The 17130-nt window shown below is 38.8% G+C and overlaps 1 protein-coding gene across 1 annotated transcript in view; it reads left to right on the top strand.

The window, feature by feature from the left end:
• Positions 1-1830: 1830 nt before the first annotated feature.
• LOC106656582 (RING finger protein 207-like) overlaps positions 1831-17130 on the top strand; it is a 92452-nt gene continuing 77152 nt past the window's right edge. The window contains exon 1 of the mRNA XM_023462918.1: positions 1831-1889. The gene's annotated coding sequence lies outside the window, so the exon portion shown is untranslated. The remainder of the gene's footprint in view (positions 1890-17130) is intronic.

Below are 17130 nucleotides of genomic sequence, written 5' to 3'. Positions count from 1 at the left end.
TTTCAAAATTTTGACAAATTTGTCATGTTGTTTCTTCTTTACATGTGTATAATTGTGCACATATTGCTACTCACAGCTGAAATGTAGGTAGATTAATTAGCTACTTACTATTTGTAAAATCTTTATATCGTTTTAGAAAGGCCGACAAGCTCAACAAAACATTAAAGATAAAACACATTGAAATTTGACGTTTATTGTAAGAAATTGTGAGGGTTGCGTCACCTCTTATTCTTTCCTTATCAACGTCATCTTCAGGTTACACCTTCATAGTCTCATTAACATAGTAATACTAATGTGGATGGTGTGAGAAAAAATAACGAAAATTGAACAATGAAAAATCCTTGCAGAAAAAAATCAGGTAATTCGCCATGTGATAAATCAGGCGATGAATCAGCTGAATTATCAGATGATTTGTCAGTTCAAAACGTCAGCTGATTTTTTTACAAAATATAAACCATCGAGTTTCAGCTGAATTGATAAATAATAATTATAGTTTAATGGGTATATTTCTTGCTTCCTGCGTTAATTGGGCTATTTCTACTGTTCATAATATTTTTATTAAGCTATGAATGAATTATGGTTTAAGAATAATTATATTTTTTACTTTTATAGCACTGCGGGGCATTAGTTCATAAATCCATACATACATATGTATTAAAAAATAAAAATCAATCTTGGACTCTTCATTGTACTCATCGATACCCTCTCTCAATTCGTTAGTACACCCAAAAAAAGCAAGTCGTAATAAATGCAACAGCCGATTGCATGTAAGGGTCGCGAAAAAAAGATAGAAAGCTAAGATCAGACATGTGAACAGATGAAAAAAAAATCTTTATTAATGCAACTATGCATGGTAATAATGATTGTTTGAACAATGAAGAAGTAATTTGAGATTTTACAGAAAACTTCAACTTACTCCACGAACACCACATGAACGGCACTGACAGATGCAACTTTTTACGTATTCCTAATCCCCCTTCTCAAAGCATCAGCATCTAAAACACATAACATAAACCTTATAAAAATGTCCTATAGGATCCTGCAAAATTACAGGAGTCCTATAGGATTTCAGTAGGAATTTCGCGGGATCCTATAGGAAATTTTTATAAGGGAAATTTTAATTTTAATAGGGCCCACTGATGCTTTATTCTTCGCAACACTATCACTGAATAATTTGTTGTAAAATAAATTTAAAGTACGACGCCGCGACTTTTCTGCTACACGGCAAAATTCACGGTTATGATAGTTGTTTTTATGATAACGTTGTTAAATTTTTTACATCTAGCATCAATCAGTTCCCTTATAAAAATTACCTATAGTAACAAAATTGTGATTTTGTTTAAAAGTGTTTTTCTATAGTTCATAGTTACTATAGAGTCTACTATGGTAGTACTATTAGGAAGTTCCATAGGAATTTCCTATATTTTATTTTCATACGATATTTCTATACTTTTTTTCTTAAGGATATATTGTACCAAATACGTTGAATTACTGAAACAAAATCGTTTTCCTTAAAACAATTTGAATTTATTGCAGGAATCAAATATTAATAAAATTTTCCTAATTGCTTCTGTTACATATTTTTCATATAAAAAAATCTAAAATAATAATTTTTTTAAATAATGATCATAAAATTCTAGAAATATTTTTGAAAAAATGGTGGAATAATCTAGCTAAAAAGTTGTTTTAAGTAATTTTTTTAACTTTTGACATTATGAAAAAAAAATTAATATTAAGAACCTATAATTTTCGGTAGGATGGATGATTTTGATAGAAAAAAGATAGCTCGCGCAAACGCATGAGTATAGCCCCAAAAGTAGGTCAGCATAAGTTTATAGGTGTGAAATGTATTTGATATTAAACCAGAGTCATTATTCATTTTAACATTAGTAAGTCGTCATTTATTTTATGAATTTTCAAGATATTATAATAACTTCATAAAAAAGTTAAATTTTTTTAGAACCCGACTTTACCGTTTTTTCTTCTGAAAGTATTTATAATACTGTTATTTATTTTATACTATTATGATCTAATTGTAGTATTAAGCACTATTCAATGTCTTAAGTTTTTATAATTTTTTTTTTGCCAAATTATTAAATTGTTTGCTTAAAAGATACTTTGAAAAGCTCAAAATAATCACTCCATGCATTTCATTTTACTCAAAATCATTCATAATGATAATACTGATAATATTACAAAGTTGAGCTAGCTGATTAATGATTGTGTTTTACAATTTACATCATATTTTACAGTATTTTCTTTAAAATTTCGTAGTATAAAAAATAACCAGCATTACAATTTGCTGTACGCATTCATTAAATAATAAAACGAATTTTTTCATATTGATAGTTATAAATTAACTATAATAGAAGTATTTAGACTCGATAAATACCATAACTGTTTTTATTTTACATGTAAAATATAAGCATACTATGCGAAATCAGCTGAGAAATCAACTAAAATATTAATTATTATAACCATTAGCTGTCTAATCAGCTAAATCATCGAAAAAGTGTAGACTGACTTTTTTCAAAAAATAAGATTTTAGTTTATATGAATATCATTTGATTTTATCATCATAAAATTATGTTTTTTTAACATATTAATAATTTTGAAACATTTATAATCTAACACCATTTCTCAATCGGTATACAACTCATACGACATACAGCACTCGTTTTCGGATCGTGTCACAATCTTTTTTTTTGCTGAAAGAAAAGTTAGTTAGATAGGAAAAAACAAAAAATTTACCGAAAAATATAACTTTGACGCTAAATGAAGAAATTTGTGGGAAAAAAAGTATTATCAACAGGTTCAATTATGGGTTGTCAACCAAACTCGTTACAGCACTTATGCCATAATCATCCGTTTTGGGAAAAAGCTACAAATGACAGAAAAAATGTCGCGGTTTATCTTATAGAAAATTTTTTTAAGGTGATGCCATCACTTAAAATACTTCGGCATCACCTTAAGTACACGCCTGCATAAAAATTGTATTTTGATAGTTTCTATGAATGCTTTATTATGTTCAAATTAATATGTTCAAAAAAGTTAATAAACTTTTTAAAGTTTCGAAAACTTTTATAAATTTTAAAAAAATTTTAAAAACTTTTCAGCTTTGTGAAGCTTGCGGAGGAATTGAAAGAACACTACTTTATGATATATCGCTGGATAGTGAAAAAAAATCTCATTAAGAATACAGAAATTAAAAATATGCTCAACTTTTTATTTGTTAATGTTTTTTGAAAAATTGTCGAACGCTACTTGGAACTTTAACAGTAAATATTTCAGTTCTGATTGCTGTTAGTAAAACGAATACATCGGTTAAAATAAATAAAAGGTAACATTCATGTAATCGCAATGGTGCTTCGATACTTTGAATCGTTTATGCTGCGCACGCATGTGTCCGGGCGCGAAATTCAAAACATTCAAAATTTGAATATGAAAAATTATTAGAAAAAATGGTACTAAAATTTTTTTAAATATTAAAGAATGTTAGAAAATGAAAACTAAAGTAGCCACCTATGAAACCCAGCTCGGTAATGTTTTTTTGATAAATCTGCAAACCAGAACAGTAACCTCCGCGACCCAGCTTGCTATTATTCAAACAATTAAATTGCAAACCAAAGCAGTAACCTCCACGACCCAGCTTGCTATTATTAAAATAATTTAATCGTATATTATTAAAACAATTATCCTGCAAATAAAAGCAGTAACCTATGTGACCCAGGACGTGTATCAAACAATTCAATCGAATACGAATACGAGCACATCTAATGTTGTTCATACTAAGACCTCACTGAATTTAAATTTAATTTAGTCCCAGTCGATTCGACCCAAATGCGAAACCTTTTTCGCTGACATTATATAATGCTGCTCAATCTTTACCGGGGCCTACCTCTACGACTCCTAGCTTTGGACACAACCCGATATCACTTACAGGTCTTTATCAGCCTCTGATCGTGGTACCACGATCCTACTTGGTGGTTTATAGTGCTCAAGGAAGAATTCGAAGTTTTAAGTATTACGAAAGACAGAACTAAGTACAGCTATCTGCTTAAAGGGCTTGGTACTAGTACTTGTAAATCACTTTCGTCGGTTATAAAATCGCTGCCTGCCACTGACAAATACGTTAAGCTAAAAGAGCAGATTATTAAGAAATATTCGGAAACAGCTCATCAGCAGTTAGACAAGTTATTCTCTCGGTGATAAGAAACCTTCGGAGTTGCTATGGAAATGCAAGCCCTAGATAAAGATCACGTTCCTAAAGAAACACTCATGCTCCTTTGGTACAGGCTTTTGCCTAGTGGCTTGGTGGTACTGCTGGACGAATCCGTCACTAGTGCCAATGCCACCGCAGTAGTAACCAAAGCAGATCGTTTGCATAAGATTCTAAAATCATCCAAAGGTGACTCGTAGATTTCCTGCTTAGATTCTCCTCATTATTCTGAGGGCGAGCTCCACGATAAGTTGGTGAGTTCGGTGGTGGCAGCTATGTCTGTTAAACACAAATCAGAGGATAGACCCTCGCGTTTGAAATCTACGGATAAGAATAATAATAGATCGAATTCCGTGAGAAGGTCAAAGTCGAAATTGCGTTATAGTCCAAATAAGGACTTATGCTTTTATCACGGTAAATATGGAAAGGGCGCGGAGTTCTGCTCTACTCCACCTTGTCCTTCGGAGGATAAGTATACAAACAAACGTAACAACCATGTTTACGCCAGGGGGCCTCAGCGACTTCAGTTTTTGTACCCGACGCTGTTTTTCTATGTTTCGCACGAATAGTCTGCGATCGACGCGACTTCCGTGGCTCACGTAGTTCTCTCTGACGAGTCGATGTAAGTGCAAGGCGCCCACTAACCTGCGCAATACTTAAGCCCCATTTCAGCCAATAAAGTTAAAGTGAAATTATTGTTAAAACCATAACAACGGTGTCATCTTTTATCAAACCAGTGAATTTTATCCTCCATTACCTCTGAATAGAGTCGGCCAGCTTGATAAAAAGGCATCGAGCCCCTACCCAATTGCACAGACCAGGAAAACTAGAGTCCTCGGGCGCGTGCGAAGCTAGCGTTCCGGGCTACCTTACTTCTTATTCAAAACGCCTCTTCGTCAAGGACTTAAATTCTGGCGCTGTGTATCTCATTGACACAGGCGCAGAGATTTCAGTTTGTCCAAAAGGTGATGCAGACGACTCTGCCCTCACCGATATGACATTGCATGTAGCCAATGGCAGTTAGATTAGAACTTACATGAACGGCTCATGTAACATTGATTTGAATTTTGGGCTTCGGCGTAAGATGGCATGGTCGTGCGTGCTAGCAGATATGCCTTACTCAATTTTCGGCGTGGATGCACTTTTTCACTTTGATCTTTTACCACTTTTGAAAAATAAGAGATTAATTGATAACATCACTGGTTTTTTTGCTCAGGGTCATCTCGCTTCGGCATCAGTTTATGGTATTAGCATTGTTGATCCTTCACATCCGCTCGCACACATTTTACAAAAACATTCTCAGGTTTTCAACTCTCAGGCCATTGCTGGTGCTAGAGCCACCAAAGTTTTTCATACCTTGCCCACCACTGGTGAGCCTATTGCACAACGTGCTCGGCGTTTAGTTTGCGAAATGGCGTGAGGAGGGTATAGTTCGTCCATCAGACAGCCCCTAGGCCTCACCCATTCATATCGTGCCATAGAAAACACCTGGATCGGCCTCCTTGACTCAGTGGGTATAGTTCTTGCCTGCTGATACAAGGCACGCCGTAGGGCGTGGGTTCGATCCCCACCGGACGAATTTTCGAGGTTCGTTTTTTCGCCTGGTGTGGTCGAGCCTGTGCCTGAGGTGGAGCGGGTACCAGTCAAAAAAGAAGACCCGGGCTATGTCATCAGCCTCCGAAGCGGTAAAAAACCCCGATCACTGTGCGAGCTGGAAGCGATAGGACAACCACAAGTAGGAGCCCGAGGCGAGGACTCACAATGCTGGCAATAGATGGAGCACAGCACTTCCATGATGAAGTCGGAAGCGAGAACTACACTCACAAGAGGGCGTCGGATGCGAGAGCCAAGGCTCTGGTGGAGCGCATGATGGCGCCTGAAGCGAGAACCACACTCACAAGACGACAACAGAAAAGGAGGAGTTCAAAAACTCACGGAGACTCACAGCGTAGCGCCGGAAGCGAGAACCACACTCCCAAGATGTAGCCGACAGAGCAAAGCGGCGGACTTGCCATCGGCTGCAGAAGCGAGAACCACACTCACAAGATGGCACTAGACAGCGAGTTCTAAAGAAGATGTCCAACTCAGGAGGAGATGCCAGCAGTGTGTGACCACGCAGACGGCTCTGAAAAAAGGGGATACGACAATCGACGATGGCAGCGTGCAGGATCGGAGGTTCACCATGTAGATAAAGATGAGTCCCTGAACCCCTAATCGTCGCATATCACTATGCGACGGATGGGGGATGTATGGAAAACAACGACTAACAGAAGTAGCAGAAATGCTCAACTAACCCCGGCCTCACCGAAGCAATGCCTAACGGCGGATACCGGTGAGTGTCCGAATGGGGTGGAGTAGAAAAAAAAAAAAAAAAAAAAAAAAAAAAAAAAAAAAGAAAATAGAACACACCTGGAAAGTTTAGAGTTTGTGGTGACTATAGGAAGTTGAATTCGGTAACCAAACCCAATCGTTATCCCGTCCCCAATCTCCACGACTTCACGTCCATTTTGTACGGAAGAAAAATTTTTTCTACTCTTGATCTATATTGGGATGCACTTTTATCGTGTCGCGAGCTTTCTAGGCGAGCGTGCGTGAGCATACGCGTTCCAAAGTGTAGATGCGAATAAATTAATGTTTTCGTGCGTCCCTCAACTTGAACCAAATAAATTTATACCGTAGCGAGGGTGATTTCTTAGTATTGAAAATTCGTCACGGGATAGGTGATTTCATACAAATTGACAGTGAATATCAGGTTAATTTAAAGTATCATATAACGATTTATTGAGTCATCTATGGACTGAATAGATTTAATTTTACTAAAGACTGAACTACTTTAATTTTACTACTTAAAGATTTAATAAGACAGTACTCATTTAAATATCATGATTTTACGGAGATTTCTTGAAATAGAAGTAGCCATCTCACTAACTACTTCGTATTACAAAGCTTGGTCAGCTTTGCTTTTCTACTAATATTGAACTTCTGATTGTACGCGGTGCCTACTTATTTGATGCCATCGATGAAAATTAATAAAGTTGAATTACCTTCATCAGCGGAGTAGACTGGCTTACAGCTGCTCCTGGGGCCCAGCTTCTGCTTGGTTTTTGGTCCCTGCACAGTAATTGTGATAGAGACCTCGCGAGTATGGGATGATGTACGTTCACTCTGTCTCTCCCTTGTATTGAGCACGGATGAAGTCAAACATAGTTTGAGATAGAGTGAATGTGCGAGAGCTTCTAACGGCGTTTAAATAATTGCTAAGACCTGATACGGAAGCTCTCGTAATTGATGAGATGCAGTCTAGTGGAGACGGGCACCAAGTTAAACAGGGGATGGTGGCGTTGCTACTCACATTGTCTTCGGATTCGCGGTACTTTTTATTATGGTCACAGGAATCCACTAACAATGATTCCGGTCTGCTTGTTCACTCGCGCTGTGATATGCACTCACAATTGTCGACAGATACAATTTCACGAATTTCCGCGCAATCTCATACACAAACGGAAACTCTCGTGCCGTGTACTTGATCCCGATCTCGAAACTATGACAATTCACGCGTCGCGAGAGATTGGTTCACATGAATCGAGACGTATGCAAAAAATTAAGTTAAAAAAGTTACAACTAAAACTTGATAAGGAGAATTAGAATATTCTTAATCGTAGGGCTACAACAGACTGAAGCGCTGGACTTCGAACTCAAATTTTACCGTGCGTTTCAACCAATGTGAGTGGGGTGCTCTCTCATTTTCCCTTTCTTCTCACTAGGGAGTGATGAGTGCGAGTTGTGATTGCTTAGTCACGTGAGCTGCGCTGCGAGAGTGGTGACATCGAGGGCTCACACTATCGCGCGGCTTTCTCTCCTCTGTCTCTCTCTCTCTCTTTCTCTCTCTCGCTCGCTGCGTCCTTGAACTCGTCATGCGAACGAAAATCGTTTGATTTTCGTTTGTGTGGTCGCAATATCAAGCATTTCACCAAATACCCATGGTGCCTGATGATGTGCCAAAAACAGCACTCATCACACCTGTAGGATTATTTGAATTCCTCTTTATGCAATTTGGGCTCCGCAATGCTAGTCAGACCTTTACCTTTCAAAGGTACGTTAATGAGGTCCTGGGCGATTGACCGTTTCTGTCCGTTTATATTGACGATGTGCTAATAGCATCTCGAAGCAAAGAGGATCACGCGAAACACTTACAAGGAGACCTTCTCACCTTCGGGACATGGGTTTGGCCCAAACTTTTTCTGGTGATTCAGGACAGTTAGGAAACATGCCCTGTTATGTTAGGTTGTGTGAATATGCCCTAGAAGTGTTAGATAATAAATAAACGTTAAAATAATAAAATTAAGCATATTAAGCGCAATAAATATTCATTTCTTATCCTTAAACTATTTTGGTTACTTATTTTAGATACCTGGATCTTGAAAACATTACATTTCATTTTTAAGAAGTTGTTGGATCTCACTCGTGACCCAAAACATTGCAATATTGCCCAAAGGCATGGCATGAGATCATGGCAGATAGTGGTTTTATATGCAAATATTATTTACCTCATCAAATCATTGATAAAATTCAACTCTGAGTAGGTATTTGAAGTGTTAAATTAGTCAGTGAAAAATGTTTTGATAAGAACTTGTCGGATCTCCAGTGCTTGTATTAAAATAATAATTATTTGAAGCGTTTAAGGCCATAAGTATTGAAATTAAACGCTTTACAATGTCATAATTCAACAATATTGCAATGTTTTGGGTCACGAGTGAGATCGAACAACTTCTTAACAATGAAATGTAATGTTTCCAAGATCCAGGTGTCTAAAATGAGTAACCAAAATAGTGTGAGGATAGTAAATGAATATTTATTGCGCTTCATATGCTAATTTTTATTAATTTAAAGTTTATTTATTATCTAACACTTCTAGGGCATATTCAAACAACCTAACATAACAGGGCATGTTTTCTAACTGTCCTGAATCACCAGAAAAAGTTTAGGTTAAATCCATGACCCGAAAGTGAGAAGGTCTCCTTGTTAGAAATTGTGCTTGATCGGCTACAAAAATTTGGTCTCCGACTCAATTTAGAAAAATGTGTTTTCGCTCAGCCTGAAGCAAGTTTTTTATCGCATCAAATCAACGAGCTTGGCTATTCTCCTTTGAATGACAAGGTTCAGTCCATTTTGGATTTTCTGCAACCCTCTACCATCGACGAACTTCGCAGATATCTAGGATTGCTGAATTTTTACCGATCATTCATAAAACGTGCTGCTCATATTTTGGCTCCGTTGAATGCTCTCATAGTTGGCGTGAAAAAGAAAGATTCGACACCGATACTCTGGTCAGAAGCAGCCGATCTTGCTTTCAAAGAAAGCAAACAAGCCTTAGTCAACGCGACGCTTCTCTCGTTTCCGCAAGTGAATGCGAAGCTACGGCTGATCACCGGCGCAGCTCTTGAACAAGAGACGGTGTCAGGTTGGAAACCACTAGGTTTTTTTTTGAAATAAGTTTACTTCTGGGCAAAAGAAATACTCACCGTACGATTTAGAGTTAACGGCCATATTTCTTGCTATTAAAAACTTTCATTCACATCTTGAAGGACGAGATTTTGACGTCCTATGTGACCATAAACCCTTGCAATACGCGTTCACTCAACCGCCTGAACAGGTTCCCTTGGTCAGAGAAAGGCAATTATCCTTTATCTTGCAATATACTACTAGTATCAAATATTTGTCTGGTAAGGACAATCCGGTAGTTGATGCACTCTCACGCATCGTTACGGGCAGCTCATCGCAAGACGCTGGCCGTGTGGATGCGTTTGCTCTGCCCACCGACATTTCGATGAAACGTCTCGCTGAAGCTCAAGGCGTAGACGAAGAGTTCGCAGTTATAATTAGTCAACCTGACTTCGATTTCAAATTGCGACGCTTGGAATGGCTAGATCATGCAAACGAAGTGTTTCACATTTATTGCGAGATTGGTGACGACATTATTCGCCCTTATATTCCAAAGCCGCTCAGGCACGAAGCAATTTCTCTTGTTCACAATCTGTCTCACTCTGGGCCAGGAGCGACCAACAAATTATTTCATAGAAAATTTGTTTGGCCGAACATGTCTAAGGACGTTAAAGATTTTTGTAAGTCCTGTCTTCCCTGTCAACAAAACAAAATAGCACGCCACAACAAATTGGTGCCTGCTAAGTTCAATTTGCCTGACCAACGGTTTGCCCATGTTCATATCGACATAATTACGCTTAACGAAAGCCACGGGTACTCCCACGCATTAACAAGGATCGGCAGATATGCACGTTAGCCTGAGGCTACTCCTATTCGCGACATGCGGGCGTCCACGGTTGCGAAAGCATTCGTGGAAACCTGTATATCTCGATACGGCTCACCTTCGACCATCACGTCAGACCAAGGTCTGCAATTTGAGAGGGACATTTTTCAAAATCTTTGCCAAATTCTTGGCTCGAATCATATTCACACGACTCCCGTACAATCCCCGGGCAAATGGTTTAATTGAACGGTGGCATTGAGATTTTAAAACAGCGCTCATGTGCTTCGAGAAATTAGATTCGTGGATAGAAGCTCTACCTTTTGTAATGTTAGGTTTAAGAACTCGCATCCGCTCGGGTATTAATGATAGTCCTTCGGAAATAATTTTCGGAACTACCCTTCGTCTTCCGGGTGAGTTCTTTTCCGACGAGAGTGCTGAAAATAATCGCAAACATTTTACCTGAGTTTCGAGCGCACATGCATCAGGTGAAGCCAGTCTTGACAACTCTTCACTCTGAAACTCAACTGTTTGTTTATAAAGATCTTAATTATTGCTCCCACCTTTCCTTGCGTTCACCTCCAATTAAAAAAGCTCTGGATCCGCCCGATATTGGTCCTTTTAAAATCCATGCTCAAAAATAACGAATAAGCAAGGGCGTGAGGAGTTAAAGACCGTCTCCACCTAACGTGTGAAGCCCCTGTTCAGGACCTTTGACGATTTAAACTTACTTGTAAGAGAAAATAATCCATATGACGACACTGTCGATCAGGAAAATATTAAATGTGATTTTACGCAAAATGTACCTGAAAACTTTGTTGAATCAGAGCCGACTGATACTAGTGATAAAAGAAACTCGGTACCAAAGGGATTGCCCAAGATTGTATATAAAAAACCTAGCACTAAAACCAAACAAGTCAAATTCTACTTGGAACACTAGTACAATAAGAAAGCCGACTCAGCTAAGAGCAGCTAAAACTAAATCTAAAACTAAAACTAAAACTAAAGATAAAAGAAATGATACTTAATTTTCAATTTTTGTACTTAGCTTAAGAAATTGCGCTGAGCGTTTAAATTACTAACTACTAGTTTATTTTTGTACCTCAAAAAATTGTTATTTTTGTTCACAGTGCTAAAATTGTTGTTTTAGTCATACGACTTAGCTATAAAATTACTCATCTATAAAAATCATTGTTAATATTGTGCAAAGCACTAAAAAATGAATTACTTATTGTGGTCAAATTGTAAAAAATATCTGCTCTTGTCAATTCAGTACACAGTCACATCAGTGTATGCTGTGACGCCTGATCAGCAAGTTGCATCGACGCAACGAATAAACGTTTGCCTCAATCAATTGGGTCTTATTATTAACCTCTCTCTGCCACCTTGGAGGCCTAGGGACCTCCAACGAGTACCTCTCACTCTCATCAATCTCCTCACGTATCTCCGAGTAATCGGATAAGAATTGAAAATCGTTTCAAAATAGATGAAAATATTAAATAATTTATTAAATAACTAGTGATTCCGCGGTGGCTTTGCCCACAATAGACATATATGAAGAATATGAATGTGTATTGTCAAAAAGAGAATCTGGTCATTTTTGTTTTATGTATTGGGATCAGCGTTTTGAAAAGCTAAATTACATATGGCTGCCAGGGCTTCGACCAGCAGCACGCAGCACGTCGATTTTTGTTAGTACGAATTAATTAATTTTTTGCCTCGATTTAAATGCGTAAAAAATGTCGTATTTTGTGCTAATACAAATGATTACGTACAGAGTATTTTATTTTACATTCGTATTATGCATTATTTTTACACAAAAAAATATACAATAATAGATTTCTATTGTAAGTATCAAATGAATGTTAGAATAAACATTTTATTCTTAGAATAATTATATTTTCTTTCCATTTATCATTATTCATAATTATCGACGCTGTTAAGGAAGAGTAGCACTATACTTCACTTTCTATACATTTTTAAATGTAAACGTGTTAATTTTCCTTAACAGCATCGTTATATTCATGACTCTTTTCGCTTCTGTTAGCCGCTGCGTGCGCGTCGATAACGCAGAACGATCCAAGCGCGAAACCGTGGCAGCCATATGTAATTTAGCTTTTCACAACGCTGATTGGGATCCGAATCAGCGCTCGTTTTCATCTAAAATGGTGGCGTACGCTCGACACTTAACGTAAGCTCTTATGGGAGTCAAGTGATAAATAAATATTTAAATTAAATGAACAATTATATCATCTAATGTGGTCAAGACCATCCTTATTTAAATATCTTCTTGTGAAAAAATTTTTGTTAAAAAACTTCTGTCCGTTCACCTGCAATTAAGGGTGTAGTGCATATGCACTACGTATACCCCCAGGTTTCCCTTGCCCCACAGGTCTTCGGGCCTGGGCAAATGCGAGACAGTAGGGAGGGGGGTAGTAGTAATCTCTTCCTGCGCACAGGCTCTAAGCCTCTTGCAGGCCCTTCAGAGAAGAAGGAGTCTAATGATAGAGGAATAAAAAAACAGAACACTAAAATTTATAATTTACGATTGTAGACACGTGCGCGAAGCTATACTATAACTCGAGTTATTATTTGACCAATCAACAAGCATAAAAACGCAACGAGAGACAGAAACGCAGAGATACACAACACATGCTAAGATCGTACGCTACATCGTACGTCTTATGGACATGAGAGCTTACTGACGAGTACCGCTGTACGTGTCGCAGCAGAAGCGATCAAGCAGTCACTCAACACTGCCGCGTCGACCAATCACAGAAAACAGACGCTACTGAGACTAAAAACCCACGATTATCGCGCTCACTCGTTTTTCACGGATTCACTAGCCTACCCAACGAACCATAAGACGTTACACATCAAAAATAATTAAGTCCTTTTGACCCTATATCAGACGTTAATTCGGCTGCTACAGCTCTCCTTAACCTCACTTTCGACAACTTGGTATTGATTCATGTCCATGGATTTCTTTTTTTTTTACTTATTTCACTTTTTTTATTGTTACGTATGTGAGTGATCAATTTTCTTGTTTTATTTCATTTTACTTTGACCTTTTAATGCTTTAATTAATTGATAAAAATGTTTAATATCTTACAGCTGTTTATAAACAGCTGATTTTTCTCATTCATATTTTTTTACATTTTTTCTCATTTTTATTATTGTTTTATTTAGTTCATCAATTTCTTCTCAAATTTTTATTGTTTCTCAATAATTTGATTTGTTTTATTGATTTGAGTAATTATTTAGTTTTCATAGCTGTTTCGTAGCTTCTTATTTATTCTTAATAAATGTGACGGGGCACAAGTCACGTAAGCGTCGCGCCGCGAATTTTCGCATATCACGCGCGAGCATGTGTGTGTGCGTGTATGTATTTTGCGATTTGCAGGTCGACAAGAACAGCAGCAGCGGCAGCAGCAGGCAACGACGCTTCGGCACGTGCGGCAGCGTACGCATGCGAGAGAGACAGACAGCTGCGCGTGAGCAAACGTGCCGACGTGCAATAGATCACGGCAGAAGAGCTCGAGCAGGCAACACGTCGAGACACGTGAGTTTTTTCGCACAGCAGCCATTTTTTTGATCGCGCAGAGTTCGAGGTTATCGCTGACGAAGTGCGAAAGTAAGAAAGTAAAAAGTCACCGCGTGTTGTGCTCGTAGGAGACGGCAGATACAGAAAGCCGACGCAAAAATACGTGTGCGAGATCGCCCTGGAGGGCTAGTTGTCAAGCGTGTGCTCGTGTGAAAGTTCGCCGGTAAGGCAAGTTCTGCCCAACCGGGCCTGTGCAAGCCAGTACACCAGTGCGAGTTTCGCCCAGTTGGGCCTGTGTAAGCGAGTGCACACGTGCAGATATAATTGGACATCGCCGCCCAGACGTGGGCGTAAGAGCGTGTATCGTCGCAGCACGTGCTCATCGACGCCCGGACGAGGGCCGAAAGCCAGCTGAGAAACGGAGCCGATCCAACGTCGAGGCGCCGAAGATTTGGGGTTAGTTCTTAAGATTATTTGCGAGTTATGGGTCGACGCGACTGCCGGGTCACGGGCGTGTGATTGTGTGTGTTCAAGCTTGGCTGACGAGTATCGCAGCGGCCATACGCAGCAAGCAGAGTATTGGTGTGCGTGTGTGTACGTCGACATCCGGCCGGTCGTATCAGGGCGGATCGCCCGCGGACAAGTACGAAACGCATCGTCGAGATCAACGTTCGAGTGCCACGTCGCGTCGGTACACGTGCACTCGACATCGTCACATAGATCGCGCGCTCAGCGGCCATATTGACTCGGCCGATTAGGCTCGTATCACGAGATGCGATCGACGCGAGCGTCACACGCGCCCCTAGTGGGCAAAGTCGGAAGTAAGATCAGGTCAAACTTGTGCCTCGTCGTGTCATATTGTAAATCATCACCCGTTGGGCAATTGGAAGTGATTTTCCGGCCATTTGGGCCTCGAATTAAATAAAGTACCGCATTTAATTTACAACATAGCCTATTTATTTCGCGACATTACTTTTCGCGGTTTTCAGCAGAAGTTGCCGGAATTCGGCGGTGAGTCAGCGAGTCTACAGCAAGCTCGCACTGACGACGGGCCCAATATCCCCTCTGAGAGTAAGTGCCCAGGTAAGGTGGTCCCAGAATAAATTTATTCGACGGCAGGTGATTTGCTACTTTTCCCCACCCCGGGTCAGCCGTCCGTCGCATAAATTTTAGATCATAGTATTTTAAAAATTTTTCAAAATTATTTAACGATGATTTAAAATATTCACATAGCGCATCGAGCGATCATCGTTACCTGTTTGTATAACATAATAAAAACTCGACTTTCCTTAAGGAATCACACACTCATAGACAGATATAAATACATGCATTGATTAATATCAAATTTAAAAAAAATGCACGATAGTTCGTAGAGTCTTGTGTCATATACGCATTGACAGCTGTACATACGTATTGTCTCATATTCACAAGCAAGAGAGAGAAAGACAAATCGACGTAGTTAAGTCCGTGAGCTGCGCTGACTGCCTTTGCTTATGCTTTTATGTTGCCTCGCATGTATACGTAAACACAGTTATACGTGCGAGCGAGAACGAGAGAGTAAGAGATATGCGGGACCAGTCTCGGTTGCAGCAGAAAGCAGTCATCGAATTCGATGTAGCTAGACACTTAGGAGAGAGGCGGGCAATGGCCTGGTAATGAACATGCCTGGTAACCGTGGCACCCCCATAAAAAATGAAATTTTTAACTTAAAATTATGAAATAAATTTTTTCATAATCTTTTTATCATTTATGATATTTGTGAGAAAAAAAATTTCTTAAAATCCATTTTTTCAACATAGAAAAAATTTGTTGAAAATTTTTGACTAAAAAATCCAATGTCACCAATATTTCAACGAAGTAGCAAAGCAATAAAAAACATTTTTTTGCGTTTGAAATTTATATCACTAGAAAGCTGGAAGCTTGAACTTTAATTTCATTTTTTCAATTCATCTACGATTAATATTAAAAAAGTTATTAACAAAATAAAGAAGGTACTCAAACCGGGCCCGAGAGCCACCTACGGTCGGGCACTAGGGTCACATGACGACTTATTAATAACCCATTCACATCCAGAATAACGAAATTTTTTGTTCGTAATCGACATGATTTTTTTTTCATATTTTAAGACGCAAAAAGACTTTGCGCATACCTAATTTTATGTAAAATTTAATGCCCTTTCAGAATCCAGGCTCAAATTAAAGATTTGATGTTTCGTCAAAAAATTATTGTTGTTTAAACAAAAACAAACGTATAAATTAGTGCGAAAAATCAACTGTAAGGCATAAAATCGGGATTCGTAATAAATGAAAGACTTCGTTTTGAGTGAATAAATATGATTAATAAATTATTATTTAAGTATAATAAAGAGAAAATAGATACAAGTCGTTTCGTCACATAAATCTGGGCACCAACGTGCGATAATCGGCGCACAGAACGTAATTGCGTCGCGTCTCGTCGTTCGTCCATTCAGTCATTCATTCGTCATTTTCGCATGCCCGTCACGACTCTTATCAGGGTGCGAGTCCCTTCGACGCGTCTTACATGGTAACAATTATCTTACAACAACCTTACTATCTTCTTTCTTCAGTTTTCGTTCGACAGCCTCACTGTTCGGACGTCGATTGCGTATGGTAAACATAAGTTGCCATCAACTGTGTTATTGTCAGTGTATAACGTTACTCTCGGTCTCGATTGAATAGAGACCGAGAGAAAATATGCCTACCGAAGCAGATGGCCCAACCTCTTTCGAGGGCACTACTGTTAACGTCAACAAAAAAAGGGGCAGAAGCAGTCCCGTAGCATTCTACCCGAACAAACGCCAGCCCTCACTCAAGGACTACTGGCTCAACACGATCAACACGATCGAAACATCTAACCGGCTCAGCCCTCTGTCGGATTGCAACCTTGTTCAACCCGGTAACGATGAAGTAGCTACCGAAGAGATCACTCCTGAAGAAAACCCTAAAGAAGAAAAAAGCTACAAGCCTCCACCAATCTATGTCTGCGGCATTTCAGATGTAAATCCTCTCATCAAGTTACTAAATTCCATCGCCAAAGACAAGTTTTATCTAAAAACTACGAGAGTCAACCAGGTGAGAGTGCAGC

This window comes from Trichogramma pretiosum, unplaced genomic scaffold, assembly GCF_000599845.2.
Source record: "Trichogramma pretiosum strain Unisexual culture from Peru unplaced genomic scaffold, Tpre_2.0 scaffold108, whole genome shotgun sequence".
In the NCBI taxonomy this organism is placed as follows: Eukaryota; Metazoa; Arthropoda; class Insecta; order Hymenoptera; family Trichogrammatidae; genus Trichogramma; species Trichogramma pretiosum.
This window is presented reverse-complemented; position numbering and strand designations above follow the sequence as displayed.